General features: G+C 42.2%; 1 protein-coding gene across 2 annotated transcripts in view; it reads right to left on the bottom strand.

The window, feature by feature from the left end:
• The window catches only part of ARPP21 (cAMP regulated phosphoprotein 21kDa), a 302410-nt gene that overhangs the window by 229250 nt on the left and 46687 nt on the right, over window positions 1-26473 (bottom strand). The window contains exon 1 of one of the 2 annotated variants that reach the window (XM_014941765.1): window positions 21938-21956. The exons of the other annotated variant lie outside the window; for it this stretch is intronic. The gene's annotated coding sequence lies outside the window, so the exon portion shown is untranslated. Of the gene's footprint in view, window positions 1-21937; window positions 21957-26473 lie in introns of those variants that run through there. 2 annotated transcript variants of the gene reach the window in all.

The following is a 26473-nucleotide window of genomic DNA, read 5'->3' as shown; positions in this document are numbered from 1 at the left end:
AAGCAGAGCATCAGGAGCTTATTAAGGATGCTTGACTAGATGCATCATTATGGCTAGCACTGCAATTCCTCTATTTGTAAGCAAGATGTATTTTCCTGAAATATATACCATTTCCAATTTATTTTTCTCCTCCTCGTTTCTAACGAGCAGAAAAGGAAGATCTGCAATGGAAGGAACAAGCCCACCTTAGGGTGGCAAGGCAAGCTGGGCTAGACCTCTTCACTGCCAGGAGCCTTAAAAACCCCATGGGCTCATGTTTGGAGGAATCCTTTAGAATTTTTAACCTCTCGTTTGTGAAATGATACTACCCACAAGTTTATCACCATCAGAAGCTATTAGCAAGTGCAAATATATTCCAGATTAAGAGCCTTCCTATCTTCTCCTTAAAAATACCAGTGGTTCAAATATATTCCAGATTAAGAGCCTTCCTATTTTCTCCTTAAAAATACCAGTGGTTTTATATTCTTAGTGTTCACATTAGCGTGTTGGTTAGCAACAGCATTTCCAGCTGCACTGAAAATGTCTTCACAATACAGGGAGGAGAGCAACTTCAAGGCAGCATTACCAGCCAGGCAAGCCATAATTATATTTCACTCACAGCTCCCCTTCCACCCCCAAATTATGTGTGAGGCTCATCCCATGCTGCTGCCAGATCCACCCATTAGCATCACTTACCAAGGCTAACTCACATTTTACCATTGAGTTCCCCTCTTAGAAAGCTTCCTTCTTGCAAGCAAGAAACACAGCAAACAAAGACTATTCCTAATTCCAGCTCCTGCTTCTTATTTATCACAATCATCTCCCACTCATTAGCATGACTGCCTCCAGTTTTGGATAGAAGACAACATCCTTGTCTTCCTAAAAACATCAGTTTCTCCAATTCACAACGCTTATTCTGTCACGTGTATTTATAGATTCATTTGTTGTAGTGGATAACAAATAGTTACCCCATCCCCATCTATAGCTGTCACTAGTCAGCTTAACTAGCAAGACTAACTCTGAAGTGGCCAAACACATACTAATCTCCTGATTAGTCTTTAGCCTGGAATATATCATCGCTGTCATTCTGGTATTCATATCTCAAGGCCAGTGATTCCTTACATGGAATCAGAGCATCTATTTAAATAGCCCTGTATTCTCCTGGAATTTTGGCACCACAAATATAATAGAGTTTATTATCATCCTCCTGCTGAAGCTGGTTTTATTAGTGACTATTTCTGGGAAAGTAACTTCTGAAGGTTTTGATTTAACCACAGAAAAGGAGAAACACGAAGAGTATCATGATGCCCAACTGATCATGCTCTGTCTCAGACGTTATTAGTTTGTAGAGCAGCAGCACTGCATTACAGCTTTCTTTCTCCACAGCTCCATATAATTTTTTTAGATTTGTGCCGTGCTTTTTGTGCAGTGCCAAAGACACCCTGGAAGCTTGGCTAGAATATGTAGAAGCAGATTTTTTTTTTTCCCCGTCCTTTTTTTTTTTTCCTTTGCATTATCAAGTTCACATAACAAAATATTTACGCACAAATACTCACTGTCAAAAAAACAGTTCAAAAGGTTTTTCAGAAGAGTGAAATGGGGAGGGGAGTTGACCAAGGGCCGGACTACTTCCAACGACAGCAGTTTTGGTCTCCATCTCCAGAGTTCCAAATATCAGACACAACAAATGTTGCATTGTCTGCTCTCAGCGGTAGAAACCCATCTGGCAAGTCAGCCTGAATTGTTAAAACAGGATCGTGGACCACATTGTGTCATTGCTTTTGATGCAAACCACCTCCCTCCGTCTAAATTTCAATGGCAATGGGAGGGGAGCTCAGGTCTACAGCTGGTAACAGGATGTGGTCTGGGGGGTTCTGCCTGAAGGTTATCCAAAATGGGAAACGTGCAGACAAATTTACAAAGAAACTGGCAACATAGTTAAGTTTTTGTTTCCGAATGCATGACTAGACATCTTAGAAGCTGCTAGTGATTAAAGAAAACGAGATTAACAACCCGAAAATCTTGCCCTTCCCACTTCTAAGCCCCCTTCCCCTACAAGCTGGCTCACGAGCGCATTGCCTGTGTCAGGGAAAGGGACTGTTTAAGGCAAACAGTGGACAATCGACAGCAGGTTCTGACCCCCTTTTTGTCTTACACTTAGTGAGACACGAGTGAAAGGTGCCAGTATTAGTCCCGACAGTAAAAGTGTAGAAAGTTTTCTGGCGGGGGTCCCTCTCTTTCAAGAAGCCTTTGAGTTGAACGGAAGCACACCCTCACACCTTTTAATAAAGGGAAAGGAAACTTCAGGTTGGTGTGAGCAACTGGGATTGTCCTTTTTACGTGTGTGTGGCAGCCTGGAGCGGTATGGGGAGCAGCCCCCCTGGGAACTCACACTTGCCTCACGGCCTCAGTGTAGGGAACAAGCTCTAGGTGCAAGTGTGAACACGTTTCTATAGCTTGGACCTAACCCATGTACATTATATGACAGCAAAGCCCTGTTTGAGAAAATAACCGCAGCGCAAAAGAGATTACACTTGTTATAGCACCTCTGGAAATACAGCAAAGCCTTGGCCAAGGGGGAGGGGAACAGAATGAGGCACTCTGAAATGCCATGATAAAAAAAACAGAGAGGTTTTTTTTTGCATGAACCCAAAAGCAAGAGGGGACAAGTCAAGGATGACACCCCTGCCAGCCACCTCGGCTGCCTGGCAGATGCTGTGCCATGCCTTCCTGGCTGAGCATTTAGGAAAGCAAGAGGGCCATACCTCATTACAATTCCTGGCTGCAATTGTTTGGTAGAACAACCACGGAGACCTGGGATGGATAATATACTGACGTTTCAGAAGTAAATGGTGAGCTCTTTATTAAAACAGCTACTGTATAAGGGAAACAGAGAGCTAATAGATCATGGGCTACTATGGCGAGCGAAAGCAGCACTCATCTTTTTAAGTGAGAGACTATGGGTGATAATCACTCTTCCCCATATTATACTTCACTCCCCTTGGTCTTTAAATGACAGTAATAAAGCACTAGTGTCCAGTTAGTAGTAGGTCTTTTGGTTGCTGAGCATTATCAATGTATTGGCATGTATTTGTATTCTTTAATACTTTTTAAACACTACAGTATCAATTTATTTGACACCCTCTTATGGCAGAACCACAAACGGATGAACTTTTAGTTTAAAATGGATGATAATGGGGAAAGAGAACAGAATGCAGAACATGAGGCAATTGTGTAGCCTGACAATTTATAACACTACCTGCCTTCTGCTGCCTGGTTATTTATGGCTGGGTGGGGAGATAGAGGGAAGAAGGATAGTTGCAGGGAGGACAGCTTAATTTAAAACATTGTCACTTGCTCCCGCTAAAGTCAGGAGTCAGGTTCTCAATATATGTAACAGATGCACTGCCTCTGAGCAGACCCACTAATAACAAAATCAATTTAAAATAAAGTGTTCCTAAAAGAAAGATGAATCAAGAGGGAACAAAAAAATCGGAATGCTTTTTAAGTGTGGACAGTGACATTTCAGCTGGGTACTGCTGGCCACCAGGACAGAAATTGAAAAATACCCTCATGGCAGAGCAAGGGATATGTATCTGGGCTCTCCCAAGTATCTTCTCACAGTAAACACATCTTATAAATTCCCACATTAAAAGTCTGTGCCCACCATTATGGGCTCATATTCCATAATCAGACTCAGGTCAAGGCTTCAGCTTGTTGAGCAACACAAGCAGGAAAGGCTGAAGGCAGCAGGGTGCCTCCAGGATCACCCAGCAGACTGGCAACACCACCAGTTACAGACCACCTCTCCACTGGGTGTACAACACACCAAGCCAAAATGCCTTCAATGACAGAAAACAATTACACCTTAAACCTGGGGGCTAATGAGAATAGAGGCAGTATCATTGCTTGGATCCAATTATAGAATCATAGAATGGTTGGAGTTGGAAGGGACCTTAAAGATCATGGAGTTCCAACCCCCTGCCCTGGGCAGGGACACCTCCCACCAGACCAGGTTGCTCCAAGCCCCATCCAGCCTGGCCTTGAACCCCTCCAGGGATGGGGCAGCCACAGCTTCTCTGGGCAACCTGTTCCAGTGTCTCACCACCCTCACAGCAAAGAACTTCATTCTGGTATCTCATCCAAATCTCCCCTCTTCCAATTTAAAACCATTAACCCTTCTCTTGTCACTCCAGTCCCTGATCAAGAGGCCCTCCCCGTCTCTCCTGTAGCCCCTTCAGGTACTGGGAGACTGTTATAAGGTCTCCCCGGAGCCTTCTCTTCTCCAGGCTGAACTTGGGAGTTTCATCCCTCTGATGATCTCTATGGCCCTCCACAGCTCCAACAAATCCATGTCTTTCCTGCTCTGAAGTGCCCAGAGCTGGACACAGTGCTCCAGGTGGGGTCTCACCGGAGTAGAATAGAGAATCACCTCCCTCAAACTTCTGGCCACGCTTCTTCTGATGCGGCCCAGAAATGCTTTTTTATCTTTGACTGTCCTTTCCCTCTCCACACCCACTCACCGATTCTCACCCGAGTTGGGCAGGCACAGCTATGCCCTCGGCTACAGTAGTTTGCAAAGTATTTTAATACTTTAATATGAACGTTTTAAGTATTGTCAATCCCCAAATGCACACAAACAGATCAAAACTGACTTTCAGTATGAAGTGGGTAAGTATCAGCACTTTCATTTCATTAAAAAAGTAAAAAAAAAGCAACATCTTCCCTGGCTAAGTGCTCTCTTTATGGATGGTAAGAATTCATAAAATCTGCTTATATTAACATAAAAAAAAAATAAGGATGTAAAAGAAATACGTAACATCCACTGAATGCAGGCAGATTTTCCTCATGAAGAATGTCAGTTCTTCATTGAGATTAATATTAGTCGAGTTCATCTGGGCTGAAATCAGCAGAGTTATGCTAATGTAAAAAGAAGCAGTCCCATCACTTTTAACCCTGTCCCTGGTCACACAGCCATCCATCTGTTGGAAAGAAAAAGGAGCAGGCACTCGGTCACGGTCCAGACTGTTCTAAATGTAATAAAAGGGCTGCAAGCTCAAAACCAGAATTCATAAATCCACCACGCGTGTACATTTGGAGCCTTCAGTTTCACATCAGATCTCAGCAGAAATGGAAAATGCCAGAGCATCAGTCCTATTTGCTGTGAGAACAGAAAGCTCCTAAAACATTAAGCGTTTCTACCAAGCAAATTGTCATGACGATGAGCAGTGACAACACGGCAGGAATCCACTGTCACCAAAAGCGTTCTCAAAATAAAGCACAGCAACAGATTAATTCGCAGGTCAAACGCTATCATGAGATAAGATAATATTCCTGCATGACTTTGTCCTGATGACAGGGATTAGAACCAGAACAGACAACGATGGGGATGATACCCACATGAACAGCATCAATAGCTGAAGGAAGAATTATTTCTGCAACTGATGAAAGCCAGCCAAACAGCACTCTGCTGATTTACTAGTGAAGAGCAATAACGGGACTATGTGCTTGTCCGGTGCTACCCTTATTCTAATAGAAACAGCTCTTATGCTGACCAACTAACCTTGGAATTGGACATGACAACTTTCAACATTCTGGGAACATTGCTTTTTTTGTTTTGTTTTTCCAACTAATCATCACACTCAAAAAAGAAGAGAAAGCCTAAATATCACTGAAATCACCCCACGTTTATCCTCTGCTTTTGGACTTTGTTTCCATTGCTTATTTAAACACCTGCTTCCCATATTTTCTCTTGATTTTTTTTTTTAGGATTCTTTTCCAAAGATCTCCCAGAGGAATACTGACTCTTCCACCCGCGAGTGGAGTTGCTAACACCCAGCCTGCCTGCAGCAACTCAGACAAAGATGCACAGCCCTTTCAGAGGGTGCTGGTGATGATTCATTTTGGTATCACCATTCATTTTCCTATCACCCACTTTCTTATCACATGCAGCCAAAGGAGGGTTCAGGCAAGCTGTGTCTGCTACAGGACCCTGAATCTCTTCTTGCTATACTGATTATGATTTTGAAATACGCAGAACTACCTCTCTTCTCCTCTAAATCCAAACCTTCGTTTACTCCTGCCATCCTCTCCCCAACTCCTGTCTGTTTTCTGGAGTAATTTCATTTCTGACAAAACGCTCCCTCCACCACTCCATTTGAGGGTCTCACTCACTGCGTTTGTGGGATCTCACTACAATTTTACAACAGTGCACTTCACAGGATAGTTCCAAATCACGTTGTTAGCTAGTACGTCAAACACCTTGGAAATGTGGCCGATCCATCAGTCAGCAGAGCAGTGACTCAGGACCCAAAATGCCCTTGATAACATTTATGCGTGAAAACCACGCTAGATATAGCAGGATAGCACGTCAGGTGGGACCCCAAGGGGTTAAAAGAAGAAAATCTCAACTATTTAAATACATCTTGCTATAAACTGCATGAACACCTTTTTTTTTTTTTTTTTTTTTTTTTTTTTTTTTTTTTTTGACACTTGTCTTTTTAAAAATATATCTCTGTTTTGACATCCCAGTTCTGAGCGTGTTTCACTCCTGCCAACCCACTGTTTGTGTTTTGAATAGCTGGGAACAGACGAAGCGCTGGGCCAGAGACAAGAAATCCTCCAAACATCTGTCAACCACTTCAGCCCCGAGAGCTGAAAGCAAACTCCACCGGTAGCTCTGCCCATCCTCCTGCACCCAGAGTCATTAATTCACCTTCCCAGCCAGCAGAGAGAGAGGGAAACGGCACAACTCGGAGCTACAGTGGTAGGGAGATGGTCTGAGGCTCCCGGGGACGTGGGGAGCGAGGCAGAGAGAAGGTTATGGATAATAAAAAAAAGTCCTGACAGTCCTACAGCGGCACTGAAAAGCAGAGCTGAGCATCCTGTATCACAGGTAGGGGATGGGAAAGGAGAAGAGATGGAAAATTCATCCTCCCGCAGAGAGCACACTTATTATTTAGCTGTGATTTCCACGAGACCAAAGGTTTTACACGCTGGCAACCTGCAGGGATCCTTTTTCGTGGCCCTTCGAGGGTTCTCACTCCCTCCTAACCAACCCCAAAGCCCTCCTGGGATGAGGAAAGGCTAGGGAAACAGACTGGAGAACTAATGAGGAAAGGGTCTAGGGTTGGGAAATGGATGGAGAGGGCCCATGTGGATGATGGTGAGGAGAGCACCCTGGCATGTCCCATGCTGGTCTCCAGAGAGCTGGTGGGCCCTGCCCAGTGGTGCTCTGCATAGGGCATGGCATGAGGAGGGAGCTCGAGGACTCCCTCTCAGGCTGCTCCTCCTGGTGCTGTGGATGGCCAGTGTGGGCAGGACCAGGAGAAGCTGGAGGAGAAGGTTCTGTGACTTGGTCAGCCCTAGGGCAGGCTCTTCCACAAGGAATGACCTCCTGAGCTGATGACCTGCATGCATGGGCACTCATGTTTAGGGAAACAAACGTTTCCATAAACCATATCATTAAACCACGTCCCCCAGCACCACGTCAACCCGTCTTTTGAACACCTCCAGGGATGGTGCCCTCAAGCACTTCCCTAGGCAGCCCATTCCAATGCCTGACAACCCAGAAGCTAAGCCCTTTAGCGTTGCCTGTGAACGTGACAGATCCAGTCAATAAAATCACAAAGCAATGATAAGAGAAAGAGAACATTGAAAGACCGTTGAGAGTCACCACTTTGAAAAAAAAATAGCATGAGGAGGACAGAGAATGTCTTTCTGAGCGGCAAATTCATTCTCAAGTCTTTTAGCCACATTTGTTGGCTTGTTTGTTCACAGGAGCATCTATGGTGTCTCGCTGAGCAGAACACATCGTGTCCCTGAAGATGGTGGCACTATCGGATTCCTGTTGCTGCCTCAAGAAGGGGGACGGCAGAGAGCAGCAGGAGACACGGATAAAATAATGGCATTCAATATTCAAATTCACCGGCACTCTGAAATTAATGAGTAGTGCTGCAACCACATTAGGCTTGGGAAAAAAAAAAAAGAAAAAAAGAGACAGACTTCAACTTTTATCATCTGTAACTAACACTGTTTTATCTAGTCGCTTCTGCATCTTAGTTATGATAGAAGCTTTTTTAAAATCTGCACGGAAATGAAACAATGAAATGGTATTTCTCTGTGCAAAACAATTCAATTATTTAGGGAAAATTAAAATAATATATTAAAATAACTTGAAAAGAAAGCAGCACAGTTTCATCAAGCAAAAGCCTAAACTTCAATAAAACCAAACAGAATACCCTGCAGTGAAGTTAGACTAAGAAAAACATATGCAACTGAAAACTAAAAAGAGATCCTGAGATTTGATATGTAATTTAAAAACATAATAATAGGTATAAGGTGGTTTTGCTTGTTTTTTTTTTTTAAATTAAATAAACATGTCTCAATCTTTGGGAAAGAAAAAAAAATAAAACCATACCTGTTTCTTAGCTAAAATAATTCGACAATAAACAACAAATGGAAGAAACTGGGTCAGGGTACATTTCTTCCCAAAACTGTATTTCGGGAAGTTCTAATCCAGGTTGTAGAGGCTCGTGATAAGGAGCTGAATTCTACTCTTGGCTCTATCACAGACTCCTCATGAGACCTTAAATAGGGCTTATTCTTTGTGCCTCAGCTTCCTCGAGCTGTACAGTAGGAAAGATAAAACTTTGATTCTGTAAAGCTCTCAGGCTTACGAATGTATGTTTTAGTTTTAAATTCAGCACTTCCTGAACTCAAAGAGCTTGTGTTTTCCGAAGTGGAAGCTGTTGGTGTGTGGGAAGAGTAGCACTGGGCTCTGAAGGACCACTATCAGCTCACATTCAGTTTTCAAGCACCCTCTGCTCAGGTAACCGGGGTGCAAGCTACCTCCAACTTGTATTTCCTAAGCAGAGATGAAACATATTTTTCCAAGTAATTCTGTTTTTCCCCCCTGAAAAAGCCAGTAACTTTCCCTTATGGAATCCGGCTCTTTGGTGCTCTTTTGCTTTGGAGATACAGTTTGCCATGTGCAGCCCCAATTAGATGCAGTTTTTTGTTCCTCTTCCCTACAGCTTTGAAAACAGCGGCTCGGCTGCGGTGGTTTGTTGTGGAATCGAAATGCAGATCAGTCACATGGCTCAGCACAACCTGTAATGCTCTCCCATCAACGTGCTACAACCACCTCTAACACCTACGGCTCACATCTGTCAAGGCTTTCATGTATAAATGAGGATGTGTACGCATACACAGACATATAAGTGTGTGTATCTACTACCATTCATATATCATCTAAATTCAAATTCTTAATAGTGGTATTCAGCAACAGCTGAATGGGTCATAGAGGTCCTTTAAATCATGGCCAAGTGGAAACAAAGGCGAGGGCGGCAAAGAAAGATGGCGGCGAGGGCGGCAAAGATGGCGGCGACAGCTGAATGGGTCATAGAGGTCCTTTAAAACATGGCCAAGTGGAAACAAAGGCGAGGGCGGCAAAGAAAGATGGCGGCGAGGGCGGCAAAGATGGCGGCGAGGGGCTTGGAGCATCTCTCTTAAGAGGAAAGGCTGAGGGACTTGGGTCTTTTTAGTCTGGAGAAGAGAAGGCTGAGGGGGGATCTGATCAACACCTATAAATACTTCAAGGGTGGGTGTCAGGAGGATGGGGTCGGTCTTTTTTCAGTGGTGCCCAGGGACAGGACAAGAGGGAACAGGCACAAACTGGAACATAAGAAGTTCCACTTAAACATGAGGAGGAACTTCTTTCCTGGGAGGGTGGCAGAGCCCTGGAAGAGGCTGCCCAGAGAGGTGGTGGAGTCTCCTTCTCTGGAGACATTCAAACCCACCTGGACACGTTCCTGTGGGACCTGCTCTGCATGGACCTGCTCTGGCAGGAGGGTTGGACTAGCTGATCTCCAGAGGTCCCTTCCAACCCCATAGCATTCTGCGAAACCGTGATGAACCTCTCTCTTCATGACTATCTAAAAAAATCAGGACCCACTTGGCTGCCAGGTTCTACCATCCCAAGCCATCCATGCCAGAGCACGGGCAGCAATGAAAGGCACGCTGGGCACCCAGCCCTCACGGAGCAGCTGCTCCCTGACGCAAGTTACAACAAACATGTTCTCTCCTAAATACTGCTGGGCAGATCTCGGCCTGAAAGAGAAACCCGAACGTCTTTTCTGTTAAATACCTCCAGTATTTAAAGACAAAATAAAAGGGTATGGGGAACAGTTCAAAGTGGTGGTTGAGAATACAGCCGAGTAACTCCAGTCAGCCCTGCAGAGGTCATTAGAGTGTGATGCTAGGCAGACATACACGTGAGAGGAAGCTAAGCTATTTTTTAGGACTTGAGAGATATTCAGTTCCTAAATTCAATGCCACTCTTAGGCACAGATCTCAATTTTGACCATAGGGTAAACGATGGACAAAAAGTTTAGCTGCAAAGTATCTTCTCTCTTTACACTGAACAGGAACCAACGTTGAACCGGTGGTGAGCTCCTTGGATGGCGGTGATTAAGTCCTTACAAAAGAAAGGCAGCCTTGGCATGAAATCTTTCAGTTGAGCATGGGAAGCCATTTGATTTCTGGACCTTTGTTGCAAAAGAGACTGCCCTGCAACCGCCAGCACCCCAGAAACTCGCTCTCGCTTTTTCCATCTCACTGCTCCCCACTGACGTTGCACGGCAACTTAACACATGCAGGAATATTTATTATCCAAGTTCTTTTATTGTCACTGTTTTTTCTTGCCCAGTTACTACTTTGCTCTCCCCGGCTGAGGTGTTTGAGACCTCGCAGGGACTCACTGCATGGGCCTGTCAGCTCTCTAGCCTATTGTTTTTTGACAATTTGACTTTCCGTGGGCATCTGGATAAATATAATTCTTTCCTCACCTCTGGGAAAGTGGCATTCTTCTGTGGGAAACGAATTCTGCATCAGATTTCAAGCAGAGGAGAAGTCTACCTGTAAAGAAGTGCACTCTGAAGATGGGAACGCTAAAAACTATTCATCCAGCGGTACTAGAAGTACATACATTTATGCATACAATCAGTTTGCAAGAACATTAAATCATTCACTATATTATTTTTTACGTGGAAATTCACTGCTGCAGATTATGCTCGACATTCCTGCAAGTACTTTATGATAGAGCAAGAATTACTTGAAACAGACATTCAGCAGGAAAAGCAGAAAAAAAAAACAACACCATTGTTTCAGATCTCGATTATGCAGATTGGCTTCACTCATAAGGAAATTAACTCTATGCCACAGCTGTGGGGACTGAAATTACAGAACAATCGATATTTTGAAAACTTTGAAAATCTGCCAAAGGAGAAAATTACATGATTGAACAACAGCTTTTATAGAATCAAAGTAAAATATTTCACTAATGAATTTGTTTAGGGTTTTGTTTAAAAATTTAATCGGTGAGTTTATTCTGAAATACCCGACAATTTGTCCAGCCACACGTAGTTTAGAAATTCCTATTAGACAATGAACAAAGGAAAAAAGTAATTGCTTGTTTTCTAGGCTTAGCAACTTTTTATTGAATATTTTAAGATGTTCCTTTAAATTTTCTCTGATCATTTTGAGTTCTGCAATATATCTGATCTGGGAAAAAACCCAACAGATCAACCACAAGACCCATCCCATACAGTGTTTTAGCCCAGACACATGGAGGAAAACAGAGGAAGCCTTATGAAAAAGTAGAATCAAAAGCATAAAAACTACTTTGAATATGTTTGAAGGATTTAGGATCCTTACAGATTGCATCTGTAAAATAAATATAATAAATAAATAATTATAAAAGTAACTGTTACTAATAATCCAGCGACTGTGCCTTGGTAAGACATTTCTGTTTCAATACCCTGAGAAGGACAGCAGCAAGATAGGACCACTCCTGGTGAGCAGTTAGGGAAGGGCAGCCAGATGCAAAGAGGTCCATAAAGCCCATCCCCAGATGCTCTGGGGACTGCACAATCCCCAACAACCCAGAAGCTACAGAAACAGAACTCAGTAAGAGTTTCAGTAAACTGGCTTCCAAATACCAAATCTGCTGATATGGATATGATTCACATACACTATACTTGAATTATTCCAAGCCTCTCCCAACTGCTGCCTCAAATGTCACTTCCATCAGCTCAGTCACTCCTTTTTAGCCTTATTTCTTCACTTCCTCCAAACGGAACAACATCATGAAACAAATGTGCTGCATCCAGTGTATTCAGGTTACACGAGGAACTGATGCCAGCAAGACTGGTCATACAAATTCACTACGAGATTCTTTGGAAGAGACTAAAGGATTCAATAGCTGGGTAATCACCTTAAACCAGCAAAAGGAAGAGAGAAGGGAATAATTACATTTTTTTTTTTTTTCTGTCACCACTTCCTCTCTCTGATTTGTGGAAGGAAGACAGGAAGTTCTAGCTGTTCACGAAAACAGCAAAAAATCGTGTCATATTTTATGAAACGGAGCAGTTGTCAAGTGGTCTCACTCAGTTATTCATTATTGCAGCTCTCATAACCAGAAGCCAGCACTTTGCAATCTAGGACAGCCACGCTTCCTCTGCTGCTTAATACTACGGGCAGTGCCTCGTCCCATAAACCACCATTCATTATAGGGAACCACTGACAGCTTCTTCCCCTAAGGAGGCCAGGATTACTTAAGTCTAAAATGCCATACCCTGTCAACACAGGTGTACAGGAGAGAAGCTCATTTACTGACGGGCTCGGTGAGACATAAAAATAGCCACTCTCCACAGTGTTGCAAAAGAGACTGCCCTGCAACCGCCAGCACCCCAGAAACTCGCTCTCGCTTTTTCCATCTCACTGCTCCCCACTGACGTTGCACGGCAACTTAACACATGCAGGAATATTTATTATCCAAGTTCTTTTATTGTCACTGTTTTTTCTTGCCCAGTTACTACTTTGCTCTCCCCGGCTGAGGTGTTTGAGACCTCGCAGGGACTCACTGCATGGGCCTGTCAGCTCTCTAGCCTATTGTTTTTTGACAATTTGACTTTCCGTGGGCATCTGGATAAATATAATTCTTTCCTCACCTCTGGGAAAGTGGCATTCTTCTGTGGGAAACGAATTCTGCATCAGATTTCAAGCAGAGGAGAAGTCTACCTGTAAAGAAGTGCACTCTGAAGATGGGAACGCTAAAAACTATTCATCCAGCGGTACTAGAAGTACATACATTTATGCATACAATCAGTTTGCAAGAACATTAAATCATTCACTATATTATTTTTTACGTGGAAATTCACTGCTGCAGATTATGCTCGACATTCCTGCAAGTACTTTATGATAGAGCAAGAATTACTTGAAACAGACATTCAGCAGGAAAAGCAGAAAAAAAAAACAACACCATTGTTTCAGATCTCGATTATGCAGATTGGCTTCACTCATAAGGAAATTAACTCTATGCCACAGCTGTGGGGACTGAAATTACAGAACAATCGATATTTTGAAAACTTTGAAAATCTGCCAAAGGAGAAAATTACATGATTGAACAACAGCTTTTATAGAATCAAAGTAAAATATTTCACTAATGAATTTGTTTAGGGTTTTGTTTAAAAATTTAATCGGTGAGTTTATTCTGAAATACCCGACAATTTGTCCAGCCACACGTAGTTTAGAAATTCCTATTAGACAATGAACAAAGGAAAAAAGTAATTGCTTGTTTTCTAGGCTTAGCAACTTTTTATTGAATATTTTAAGATGTTCCTTTAAATTTTCTCTGATCATTTTGAGTTCTGCAATATATCTGATCTGGGAAAAAACCCAACAGATCAACCACAAGACCCATCCCATACAGTGTTTTAGCCCAGACACATGGAGGAAAACAGAGGAAGCCTTATGAAAAAGTAGAATCAAAAGCATAAAAACTACTTTGAATATGTTTGAAGGATTTAGGATCCTTACAGATTGCATCTGTAAAATAAATATAATAAATAAATAATTATAAAAGTAACTGTTACTAATAATCCAGCGACTGTGCCTTGGTAAGACATTTCTGTTTCAATACCCTGAGAAGGACAGCAGCAAGATAGGACCACTCCTGGTGAGCAGTTAGGGAAGGGCAGCCAGATGCAAAGAGGTCCATAAGCCCATCCCCAGATGCTCTGGGGACTGCACAATCCCCAACAACCCAGAAGCTACAGAAACAGAACTCAGTAAGAGTTTCAGTAAACTGGCTTCCAAATACCAAATCTGCTGATATGGATACGATTCACATACACTATACTTGAATTATTCCAAGCCTCTCCAAACTGCTGCCTCGAATGTCACTTCCATCAGCTCAGTCACTCCTTTTTAGCTTTATTTCTTCACTTCCTCCCTACGGAACGACACCACGAAACCAATGTGCTGCATCCAGCGCATTCAGGTTACACGAGGAACTGATGCCAGCAAGACTGGTCATACAAATTCACTACGAGATTCTTTGGAAGAGACTAAAGGATTCAATAGCTGGGTAATCACCTTAAACCAGCAAAAGGAAGAGAGAAGGGAATAATTACATTATTTTTTTTTTCTGTCACCACTTCCTCTCTCTGATTTGTGGAAGGAAGACAGGAAGTTCTAGCTGTTCACGAAAACAGCAAAAAATCGTGTCATATTTTATGAAACGGAGCAGTTGTCAAGTGGTCTCACTCAGTTATTCATTATTGCAGCTCTCATAACCAGAAGCCAGCACTTTGCAATCTAGGACAGCCACGCTTCCTCTGCTGCTTAATACTACGGGCAGTGCCTCGTCCCATAAACCACCATTCATTATAGGGAACCACTGACAGCTTCTTCCCCTAAGGAGGCCAGGATTACTTAAGTCTAAAATGCCATACCCTGTCAACACAGGTGTACAGGAGATAAAAAAAAAAAAAAAATCGGAAAAACAAATCCAAATAATTAAAACCAACCAAAAAGGTTTGATGCTCAGCTGATGAAAAGTTAACAATTATCCATTTGTTTCATTAGGGCAATACTATTTAAGACCTTTGGAAGATAAATTGCCTCGTGCATAGTCTGCAGACCATTTAGCACCTTGGCTCTATAGCTGCAGAAAAGTATTTGCGGGATGCTCCTACTGCCAGTCTCTCCTCTCATCCAGCTGGGATGGAAACACTGGCCTGGCCCAGTGATGTAGGGATGCCAGAGCTCCGATGGACAGCAAGCACCTAAAACCACTGAGTTCAGGTACACAAAGTTTTCACCTAGACCACTGAACTCAGTCTAATTATGTACATTTATTCTTCACACCAGATTCTTTTAGCATAGCCCCTTTCAAGCGCTATATGTGTTAAGCACATCATTTTTAAGACAGAATTTAAAGAACGTCTGTACCAGGAAGAAGTGAGGCTGGAGCTGGAAATTCCTGCAGTGTGATACGCTGCCTTTTCTCCTCATCCGAGCTCTACTTAGGTTTTTTTTTTACCCCTTTTTATTTTTTCCCCCCCTCATGGAAATGTCACAAGTTTACAAAACACCTGTTTAGTTACCCACACTTTGTCCATTTTAAATCAGAGCAGGGAAACATTTGCTGACCCAGACATATCAATTACATCACTACCTAATGAACTGTTGCAGAACTCATTTGAATGGAGCTGATTTTGTGAGAAGCCTGAATCTCCCAGCGATTTAGACAGGAGTAGTTCAGGGTAGACAATATTAATTTAGGGATGAGTCATTATGTTCAGTACCAGTCTGGGGCCTAATGATTTGATTCAAATTAATTTAAATCACTGGGGAGAAAAAGAAAAAAACCACCTAAAATTACACATACGGCAGAATATTGACGCAATCTTTTCCTAGGTCCAAAGCCCCTTTTTCACATTGCATCCTCCGTGCAGAATTGTGCAGATTGCACTGGGTAGATCCACTGCAGCCCCACATTCCCTCCGAGGCAGAGAAGTCTGCGGTTCAGAAAGCTTCTATGTCAAACAGAGAACGTTTTCTGCTGCTCTCTGATACAGGTGTTATTTCAGAGTAGGGAAAGAGAGAAAAAAAGACTGGCAAAGAGTACCAAATTCTAGCTGATCCCCGATGCTAGAGAAGGGAAGATTGGGGGCATGAAGCAGAGATCAGAATTATATGTTTCTCTTCTTCGGCTAACATGATGGAGAGGAGCTTTTAACAGAGGGCTTCACTGTGGAAACAGGATAGCCTTGGGTTGTCTCCACATCCATCAGGCCAGACAGACCCAAACCCTCTGGGACCTGCTGCTCAGATATATTTGCTCCATTTATGCCTTGTGGAGAACTTGTGAAGAAGCCTGCAAGCGAGACAAACCTTTCCATGCCAGCAAGCTGAGCCCAAGCCGGCAGGTTATTTATTTGCAGAGGTGGCCCTGTGTTAGGAAAACAGAAACAAAGTGCTGCTTAATACTTCTTTGTGATGTTTTATTGACTGCATCTCCTTCCATGCCTGCCCCGGGGGCAGAGTCACCCACGTATTCGGGTCCAATAGAACGGGGAGGAGAGCAGGATCAAAGCAGTGCGTTGGATTTATGTGACATTTTGGGCAAGGGCCAGTTTAACCCTCAAAAAACAACTACCATTAGCCATTTTATGCGCTACTACACACCTATAGCATGTGTTTGGTACCAGGGTCTTGTTGTTGTTTGTTCCATGCAACATTCACACCTGGCTGTCAGTATGATACCTCTTCCAGGGGGATTATTAAAGGGAAAAAACCCACAAAGTTGTTGAGGACAGAGCAGAAAGACCTTCACAAATCTGCCTTCAGCAGAAGTTGTTTGTCTCCTGCCTGCTTTGATCCTAAGCTGCCGAAGGACACTTCATTCTCCTCTCGTTCAGAATACCTTGAGGGAGGATTACTTCTCTGTTTACCTTTTAAAAGATCATCGATAATAATTCAGATGGAGGTTACAGCAGGGAAATTCTTTGTGCTTCTGCTTTTGCAAATTATAAAAGAACCTTTTAATTAGGAGCTTGCTGGCTTGCATTTTAAGCACAAGTTGAGCCGCGTGGCCTGCCAGGCTCCCACGTTCTTGAGTGACCGGGGACACAGGAGGTGCAGCCTTTGTCCCCTGTGCCACACCAACCTGGACTCAAATCCCAAAATAACAAGAGGGGAGTAAAACAAGCGGCAGCCATACAAATCAGACTGCAGAAAGCAAGGCAGGGTTGTGATCGACAGATTTGATTGTGTTGCTGGTTCTGTCAACGAGTCGGGGAGGGGGGACATAACTGTAACCCAAGACACTTTTCTGCATCTCAGTTTCTCTGTGTGAAATTGAACTCACAATATTAATCTCCTTTCCAAAGCACTGATAAGAAGTGCCACGTAAAGTCTTTTCTGACCATGTGTAAATTGGAGACAGAATTTAAGATTAGCCCACATTCAGGCCGACTTGTGACCGAAGGTAGTGTTTTAACAAACATCTGCAGAGATAAAGACCTACAAAAGAAATTTATGGCAGCATATATTCCTCCACAAAAAGCTGAACGTTAAATGCTTGCTTAAACTCCACTGACTGCATTGGCTCCTTGCTCAGTAAAAAAAAAAAATAATAATAATAAAATAATCAAATTTCCCACTAGCTCCAATGGATGATTTTCAACTCTTCTAAGTTCCTCCTTGCCTGCAACCCGGTCAGAGCATCCAGCCTCAGTTTGTGCACAGTGCAAAGCCTTTGTGTGTTCTCACTGTATTCACTGAGGTCTCACAGCTCTGATGGCAGCTCTCGCATCGTTCCCCTCGAAAAGATCAACGACCTGAGCCTCAAACTCCGGGGCTGTCCACCTCCACACCAAAACGCTACGGCACAAACCCTGTTGGTGGCTGCGTGATCCGCGGCGGTTGGTCCAAGAGATTTCATAACCATCTGACTTTTGTTTTCAGCAGCCTATATCCAATTCATTAGAAGCTGGTAAATGTCAGCTCTACAAACAGGACAAAAACTGATTCAGTCCCCTCTATATAATCTGTCTAATAAATTCAATAGGTGTCACTTTTGTGGAAGGGTCTATATACCTCAGCAGTAATTTGTCACCAAGAAACAGTTTCAGGGCGTTTCACAGTCGTGTGTCAGTGTTTATTTCAGCCCTTATCTTCAATGAACATTTCTTGCTAAGAGAAATTAATTCCTTGCATCTGTCACTATAGGAACAAAGCAAATGCACTTTATGTAGAAGGTACATTATTCAGTACATTAGGCACTGATATGACAGTTCTCCTCATCCCACAGTTGCACACAACAATAAGTAACCTCACTCATCACTAAGATTTGCAAAATGTAATATTATGGGTGTACCTATTTTCTTTTATTTTATTATTTTTGGTAGTACTTTCAAATATTTTAACCCCGATGAAAAAAACCTCAAGCCCAAAACAAAGAATCCCACCCCTCCAGTAAACGCTGCATCACCATTTTTTGCACATGACAAACATAGGCAATTTGAAAAGCAATGGTAAGAAGAAAAAAAAAAAAAAAAGGCAAAAAAGCTGGGGGTTTATTAAAGGGAAAAGATTTCTAAACTACACCGAAGTATACTGGAAATTATTTGAAATGAGAAGATGTGTCTGCAGGATGACCTGTGCTCAACTCTGACCTTTCAATCCTAGCCTGCCCTCAAACATAACAGCCTAAATAAATTCCAAATCAGGACCAGTTGTTGTGGACAACTTTCTGGAGGAAATCATTAGATATTAAACATTCAGTTATAGTACTTCAGGATATCATTCAAAACAAGGGGAAGAAAGGAAACGTTAGAAATGCCAAGAAACAAAAGCAGACAGTGACTTGCTCATCTGAGCAAGGAAGAAGCAGGGAGATTCACATACAGGAGACCTGCAATGAACTGGAGGAAAATGAGGAAAGAGGAGGAAGAAAAAACATATTATATTTATTCTTTGTGATCCGAGTTACCGGTTTCCTGACAGATGACCATACTGCACAAACAGCTAGGTGATGAAATCAAACAAGCACAATAGCTACGTTACGCACTCTGAATATTTGGAAAAATAGATGCAGAACAGCCACTGAAATTAGAGAGGCATTCATTGTAGCTGCACGTTGCGCTTGTTTTTCCTCAGTGATACCAGCAAATATATTAATTCTGAAAACCTGCTTGCTAATCATTTTAAGCAAACAGTGGGGAAAATTCAATTGGGATGCATCGAAGCAGGCACCACAGGAAGCTCATTCTGGCACAAGCTCACGGGCAGTCAAAGAGTTATTTTCATCTGTTTTGAGAGGAAAAAAACCTCGTGTGACGCACAAGTCCAGTCAGAGCTAACCAACATAATATAAATTGCAGATCATCACAGCGCAAAAGACCTCCTTTGTAACAAAGATATCAGCTGCTAACGCTAGAAAAGTGATGCAGAACAAGTTATTCTGCCTCAGAATTAAAGATGCCCATTTTCGTAAAGGTTTGTAAAGGTTTTACATGTATTAGAAAAGTGATGCAGAACAAGTTATTCTGCCTCAGAATTAAAGATGCCCGTTTTCGTAAAGGTTTGTGCCACGCATTTACATGTATCACTAGAGATGAGCTAGAAAATTGTCAGTGACCTACAGCCATTTCTAGCTTAATTCTTGGGTCAAACCAGGAAGTTATAGTCAGTGAACATTTATTTTGCATCATTTATTTCACCCCTGTATTTAGAACCAACCTGGACTTTGCAATGTACGTAATTCCTGAGTTGCCATGAGTTAAACCAGCTAGTTTTTCCTCTCATATAAGCTCCTACAAGAGCCCCAGAGCTGTTCTGCCTCCTTTCCTCTTGACTACCACTTCACGGCAGCCCAGGATGAATACAGACACCCTGTGCACCAGCCATGTCCCCAGGCCACCCAACCTTCACCTCAAGTGTTTAAATACAACATAATCTTCAAGTATCTCCATCTACCCACTTCAAACCAAAGAAATAACGTCAAGCAGCTCTAGTCCTCTTGGAGAAAAATAAAGGCCTGAGAAATGTTGGGTTTTGATCAGTCATATTCCACTCATCTACTTGAAATCTAACAGTTAAATATAACTATTTGCTACAATTGCTTTTTTTTTTGTCACCACACTTTTCAATAATATATCCCCGCTCCGAATTAACAAAGGCCACTGAATGTTTTCTTAATGACTAGCATGTAATCCCTGAAGCACTGTGCAGCTGTTTTTCTCCCTTCTATTTAAATGTCTAAAAAAAATATTTGAACCTCCAAATGAAGGAGAAATTGCTCTGGGTTTGCTGGGTTTCCACTGTTTTTTAGCAGCCTCTATTTCTTCAACTAGCTCCTGACTCGTTCCAGAAATATCCTAACAGTTCCTATGCCAAGGGTCCTTTGGACCACAGGACTACAGTTGCAAATTAAGATATTTTTTTATTTCCAAATGAGTTTCATCCACTCCAGGCTAAGGAACTGCTGTTATTTCCCCTTTGCCTTGATACTTTCTCACATTCCCATGCATTTCTTAGTGACTTGCCTCTCCCATCCATGACTCCACAAGCTCTTCAGCACAGGCTGCCTCTCCTCTTGGGCACGAGGTTCTTGTCTGACAAACCAAGGAACCAACTGGGCTGTCATCTCGAGGTGTTACTGCCACCTCCACCACCCAGCTTCTGCACACAGCTGCAGAAGCACAACCAGTCTCCTTTAGAGGAGAGCTTCCCAAGATTGTGGCATTTTACCTACTCAGAAACCAATATATTCCAGCTACTTAGAAACCAACCGGCCTTCCAGTACCTGAAGAGGCTACAGGAGAGATGGGGAGGACTCTATCAGGGAGTGGAGCAATAGGATGAGGGATAATGGTTTTAAACTGAAAGAGGGGAGATTTAGATTAGGTATCAGGAAGAAATTCTTTGCTGTGAGGGTGGTGAGACACTGGAACAGGTTGCCCAGAGAAGCTGTGGCTGCCCCATCCCTGGAGGGGTTCAAGGCCAGGCTGGATGGGGCTTTGAACCTGGTCTGGTGGGAGGTGTCCCTGCCCAGGGCAGGGGGTTGGAACTGGATGATCTTTAAGGTCCCTTCCAACTCTAATCATTCTATGATATTTTTAGCTCAAATGGATTACTTTTTTTAATTAATATACTAGTTTTGAAGTGTCTGAAAGAAAAGGGTGTTTTTCCAACCTAATCAGACTATTTCTATTCATCACTTTAATTCATGTTTTCTTTACCGAGTTAATATTTTGCCATTCTTAAATTCTCTAAATTTTAAAATTCGTTTGTCCCTCTCTCCAACTGCTGCCAAATTAGATTTCTAGTAGCTTCAAAATCCAGAAGCAGGCTGTTGGTTCAACCAGAGTTTACTACCTATTGTTTAAAGCGGATTATTTAGTATCCCTGGAATAATGACAATGGATTTACACATATAGCAATCACTTTATATTTATCTCCTTAAACTTTGTTTTTTCATAATCGCCTTAGTGTTCAACAGTCACTATCAAGCCATTATCCAGTCACAGGTTCATAAGACATAATTTGATTAAGCATATTACAAAAATATTGAAAGGTGGGGTTTTTTCCATCACGCTTTGCCAGAACAATGAAGAGATGCCATGCACAACAGTTCCCTCCTCCACATCAATTCACACAGAAACGTTCTTTGTTTGCAAAGCTTCTTTGTCCTGTGATGCTTAATTAAGGATATAATGGAGAATATTATAGTCATTTTAGAGTAGTTGGGAAGTAATGATGCCTGAGGCAAAGCATGGAGTTCTATTTAACTCAACGTACAAGTGTTGGCAACGGCCTTTACAAATGGACCCTACTGCTATCACAATTTTCAGAAATAATTTGCAGTTCCCTTTCTTTCTTTCCCTAATAAACGTACTTTTTAATTTCTTGGGTGCCATGCCTCTCAGCAGCATAGAGCTGTGTTTTGTAAAAGCTTATCCTTCTCCCTTATTAAACAGCACGGCTTGAAAGCATTTGATGTCGGTATAAAGTTTTCTTCCCAGAGGAACGTTAGCTCCTATTGCAGGTTGTCTGCTGCATTTAACAAGTTAGCCACGCGGATCACGGCAGCACGACAGCCACTTACGCTAAATAAAGAAGATCTAGAGGTGAATTTCATCCAGGAATCAACCGGCTAATTTCCAGGAAGACTCTCTTGAAAACCCATCAAATTGCAGTGAAAGAGCTCTCACCACCTCCGTCCGGCGTTGAGGAAGACCAGGGTGGGATTGGTTACTCAGCTCCGAGGCATAACCCTATCAGACCAGGCTGTGACATGCAGAAACTAAAATAAGGATATGACCACTATCGAGTTGCAGTCCCTGGCCGGCGTCGGCGTGGTTTGCAGGTCCTGGTGACAAGTTTGCACAGGGGTGTTTTGTCCAAGCTTGTTCTCTTACACAGTTCCTGACTCCCCCCCCACACCCCTCAGCCACTACTAAGGCTAAAAGGAGACTTAGTTTTGATATACACAGCCTCACTATAAAGGTTTCCAGCATACATTTTCCATTTAAAGCAGACTTTCATAAAGGGTGTTTGCACTGTAGTAAAATAATGAGTTTTAATGAGTATTCTACAGGAAAATTATACACTACAGGTTAACATGGGGGTAGATTAGGCACTTCTTCTAATAGAGATTTTAAATTTGTCTTAAACTCAATTTTATTGACGTTTTTAGCAATGTAAAGAATCAGAATAAAAACCTTAAATTCTCAATTACAGCACCTTAAACACGCAAGTCTGCTCCCACAGGAGAAGCCCTGGACTGAGGTGAGCCAGGCTACACGCTGGAGCGATGAAAGACTGTCCACACTCCAAAATATTTCCCTAAATCCAGTGTACTTCATGTTTCACACTCATTTAGCTTCTCTATCGAAACTGGTAAATTTTGATGCATAAATCTGTGAAGTGGCCTTTAAACACCATTCCCCCTGGCGAGGCTGCCAGGCAGAGGGCAGCCAGTTCCACTCTCCTCTGAGTGACGGCAGGTCACAGCTGCACAGTTTCTGCTCCAAGAGTTAGTACCTCTTGAAAGATTTTGTTAAGGAAATAGTACAACCAACGGGACCCATTTGAAACCTCACACTTAGGCCAAGGTAGAAAATGTCTCCACATTTCAGATCAGAAAAAAAAAAACCCCACAAGTTCTTTCAGGCAAGTCCTTAAAAAAAAAAAAAAAAAAATCCAAATTTGAGTGCTGTGCGAAAGCCAAAATATAAAATTTAGCTGGCAATCCCAAGCAAAAACGCCTAAATAAACATCTCCCAACCATCTGGAGACACCAATTTGAGGCAAGCTTGTGCCTAGCAAGGTGCACAATGCAAAGGGAACAAATCTGATCACAGCTCTGGCTGCTATATATTTTGCTACCTGTCCTTATTGATGAGCTTTGAAGTGCTCCCCCTCAAAGCAGGGCCAAGTATTCATTTTTTATTTTGATTTTTTTTTTTTCCCCCACCCTAGACTGGTCATTTTTTATTTTTTATTTTTTTTTTTTCCCCACCCTAGACTGGCGTATTGCTTCTTAGGCTAAAGAAATAAAATAAAACTCTTTTTGGAGCCATGCACTCCAGGGCACCTCACATTAAACGGTAGACACTACAGGCAACTAGATAGCACTAATAGCACCTGAGGCAATTTCCTTTCCTATGTTTCTTCTCAGTTGCCAGCTGGAGTCGGGGCTAAAAATAGCCTTGCCATGACAGAATAATGAATCCCAGCGATAAGTGTATTTTGCAGCAATGCAATGAGGTCATTATCTATGCGTTAATGGATGAATGGGGTGGTAAAGCGAGGGAAACTGTTATTGGGTGGTACAATAAAAATGCAGAATGAATGAAAGAAATGTGAACAAACGTTATTCAAAAAAGGGGTCTGAAAATCACAGCCTGCTTTCCTGTTTATGTTACTGTAGGATTAATTTACATAACATTAAAAATTGAAAATACTCATAAGAAATTCTTCTTAGCTGGCAATTCATCTGCATGAGCAATTACTGCTTTCTCGGCTCTGTGAAATTATTCTGTTTTATCTATAGGATATTTCAATAATTGCACCATATATCTGATAGTTAGAGTGTCACTAACAGCAAAGGAAGCATATTGCACAGCTAATCTACAACAAAATAAAACAAAAACCCAACACCAACAAACAACCCCACCAAAAAACCCAAACCAATCAACAGAAAAAGCCCACATTAAACAAAAATCTCTAGAGGAAGTCAGCGAAGTCCAAGAATTCTGATCTACTTGTATTTCTCCCCCTTCAAAAGTTCAAATGAGGAAGATCAGTATCTGCATCCTCATTACTGTGACCCGAACTGGAACACTAAATCTGCACCTAGACACATTCAATTCAGAGAGGGGATTAAAATCCTCATTAAAAATACTCATTAAAAAAAAAAAGCCACAAATAAACACAATAACCCAACCAAACAAAAAACCCAAACAAACAACAACACGTTATTGCTGCTGTAATACCTAATATCACTACACCCAAAAGGAATCAGTCTTTTTACCTCCCAGCTGTTAATTATCATCATTGGAAATAATTTGCCTCTTTAGAGACCAGCTGGTCATATTTTTCTTCATTGCCTTTGAAGACAGAACTAAGCCTGAGAAAACACATTTTAGTACTCAGATTTAAAGCTGACCCTCATTTCTCTTCATTGAGGATAGAGCAGAGAGGTTTCCACTAGTGGAAAACATCTTCTCTCCACCTTGAAGACGCATTGTGTGACAGTGCCCGAGTGAGGTGGGACGCCGTGTAGATAAATATATGGCAAAGACCAAAAAAGCTGACGAGATTAGTTAATGAACGATAGAGTTTGCCCAGCAGGTATAGGAGGGGAACTTGCTCTAGAACATTTGCTGGGAGCAAGGAAAGCCTGGAGCCTTCTAGGTTTGAACGGAGCTGCCCGCTTGGGCCCAGCAGTGAAGCTCAACTGCTCATTGCGCAACGCCATCCCAATAGGGATTGGCTTGGTTGGAGCATTTAATACAGCACGACTTGATGTCCAGAACTCCCATGCATCAGCAGGGAAAAGCACAGCAATTAGGTCTTGCATAAAAGCACGACACGTAAGAGGCAGGCAAAAGAGCTTCTGAGGGAGACCAGTTATGGGTAACGAACAACGTAATGACAACGCTTCGGACTACAGAACAGAGACAACCCCAATGCTCCAAGCATTTGTTGTCCCGCACTTCCCCACCATGAGTAATCTCTCCGGGATTCAATGAGACTTTGCATAATAGCGAAATTAAACTACGTATCATCATTTCGAAGGCACAGCTCTGAAACAAATGCCATCTACAGTCTCCGCTCTATTTGCTGAGCAGGGGAGAGAAAAGGAGGAGAAAAAAAAAATAATCATCAGAAAACTTCTATGACAAAGGTCTCGCTTTCCTCTCCATTTGAGGAGGAAGAAAAGACATTATCACCACATCAATTGCACAAATAGTAACAGTCTAGCGATCGGGATAATTTCTAGTTGAGTAGGTTGGCACAGATTGACCTAACAGATCTGTTAGGCCTGGGCTCATCCCATTTTTTGTCTCTGTTCCCTCTCTTTTTCTGGAGAGAGGCCAGGACAACGATCCTTATAGAAGTCCTGAAGATAAACACCTAAAGCTAACCTGAATCCAGGTATTTGTGGACACACGAGAGCCACCTGCAGCTTCTAGAGTCTGATTTCTAGAGAGGCTATACAACTAGAGAGGCATGGACCTCTAAAGAATTGGACTAAGACAAAGATACCTCATGTTACCTATTACCTTTTGTTTCCAATTTTTAAAAAGTTTGGCCTTGAATTTTACTGTAAACTGTGACTTCAGCTTGTGCTAAGTACAGGTTTTGTCTCTGGTGAGCCTGAAAAACTTTGGATATGCTATTTTGATAGATTGAGCGAATCTGAGAAAGGCTGCACAGGCAATGCCTCTCACAGCTCAACGCTGTAAGAGATGCCCAAGGAAGGAAGTTAGGTATGAAATGGATTGACAAGAGGTTAATGTTCTTAAATTCTGCATGTAAGACCAATTTCAGTAGATCCACGGTCAGACTTTTCTCTCCAATCTTCCCAAGCCTTTCTGGTTGAGCCAAATTTTAACGCTGCTTTTTTCATCTGGGGTCTTGGGTTTTCATCTGTCACTGTTGGTTTTTTCCTCCTGCTCTCTTGGGTTACCGCAAATATTAATATGGTAAGGATGGAAGGACTGATGTTGAACAGGAGCAACTACTGAAACTTGATGGCTAAAGAAACTCACCTATGTAGGGCATGTTTTAAATAGTTGATACAGTTTTAAGAGAGGATCTACCACACATTACAGTCACAATACAAGGAGGGACAGGAGATCATTGGTGCACATTGTGAATAGACATTTACTAGTCATACTATAAACAAGACCTGAGATGCAAACCTTTAACAGCAACAATTGATTAAGCTTTCATGCATCTAAACATGAATTAATAATTTATTAACTCTTTTCAAATATTTGTTTAGCATAAAGAAGCATCTCCAAACTACTACTGATTATTACATTTTTAAATAGGGTATTGGAATACAAATTAAAAGAATTTGCCAGAAAGCCAAATAACTCCCCCCCTCTGGAGCGCTGGACAACACCAG

Source organism: Calidris pugnax, unplaced genomic scaffold (assembly GCF_001431845.1).
Source record: "Calidris pugnax isolate Ruff unplaced genomic scaffold, ASM143184v1 scaffold23, whole genome shotgun sequence".
Taxonomy (NCBI): Eukaryota; Metazoa; Chordata; class Aves; order Charadriiformes; family Scolopacidae; genus Calidris; species Calidris pugnax.
This window is presented reverse-complemented; position numbering and strand designations above follow the sequence as displayed.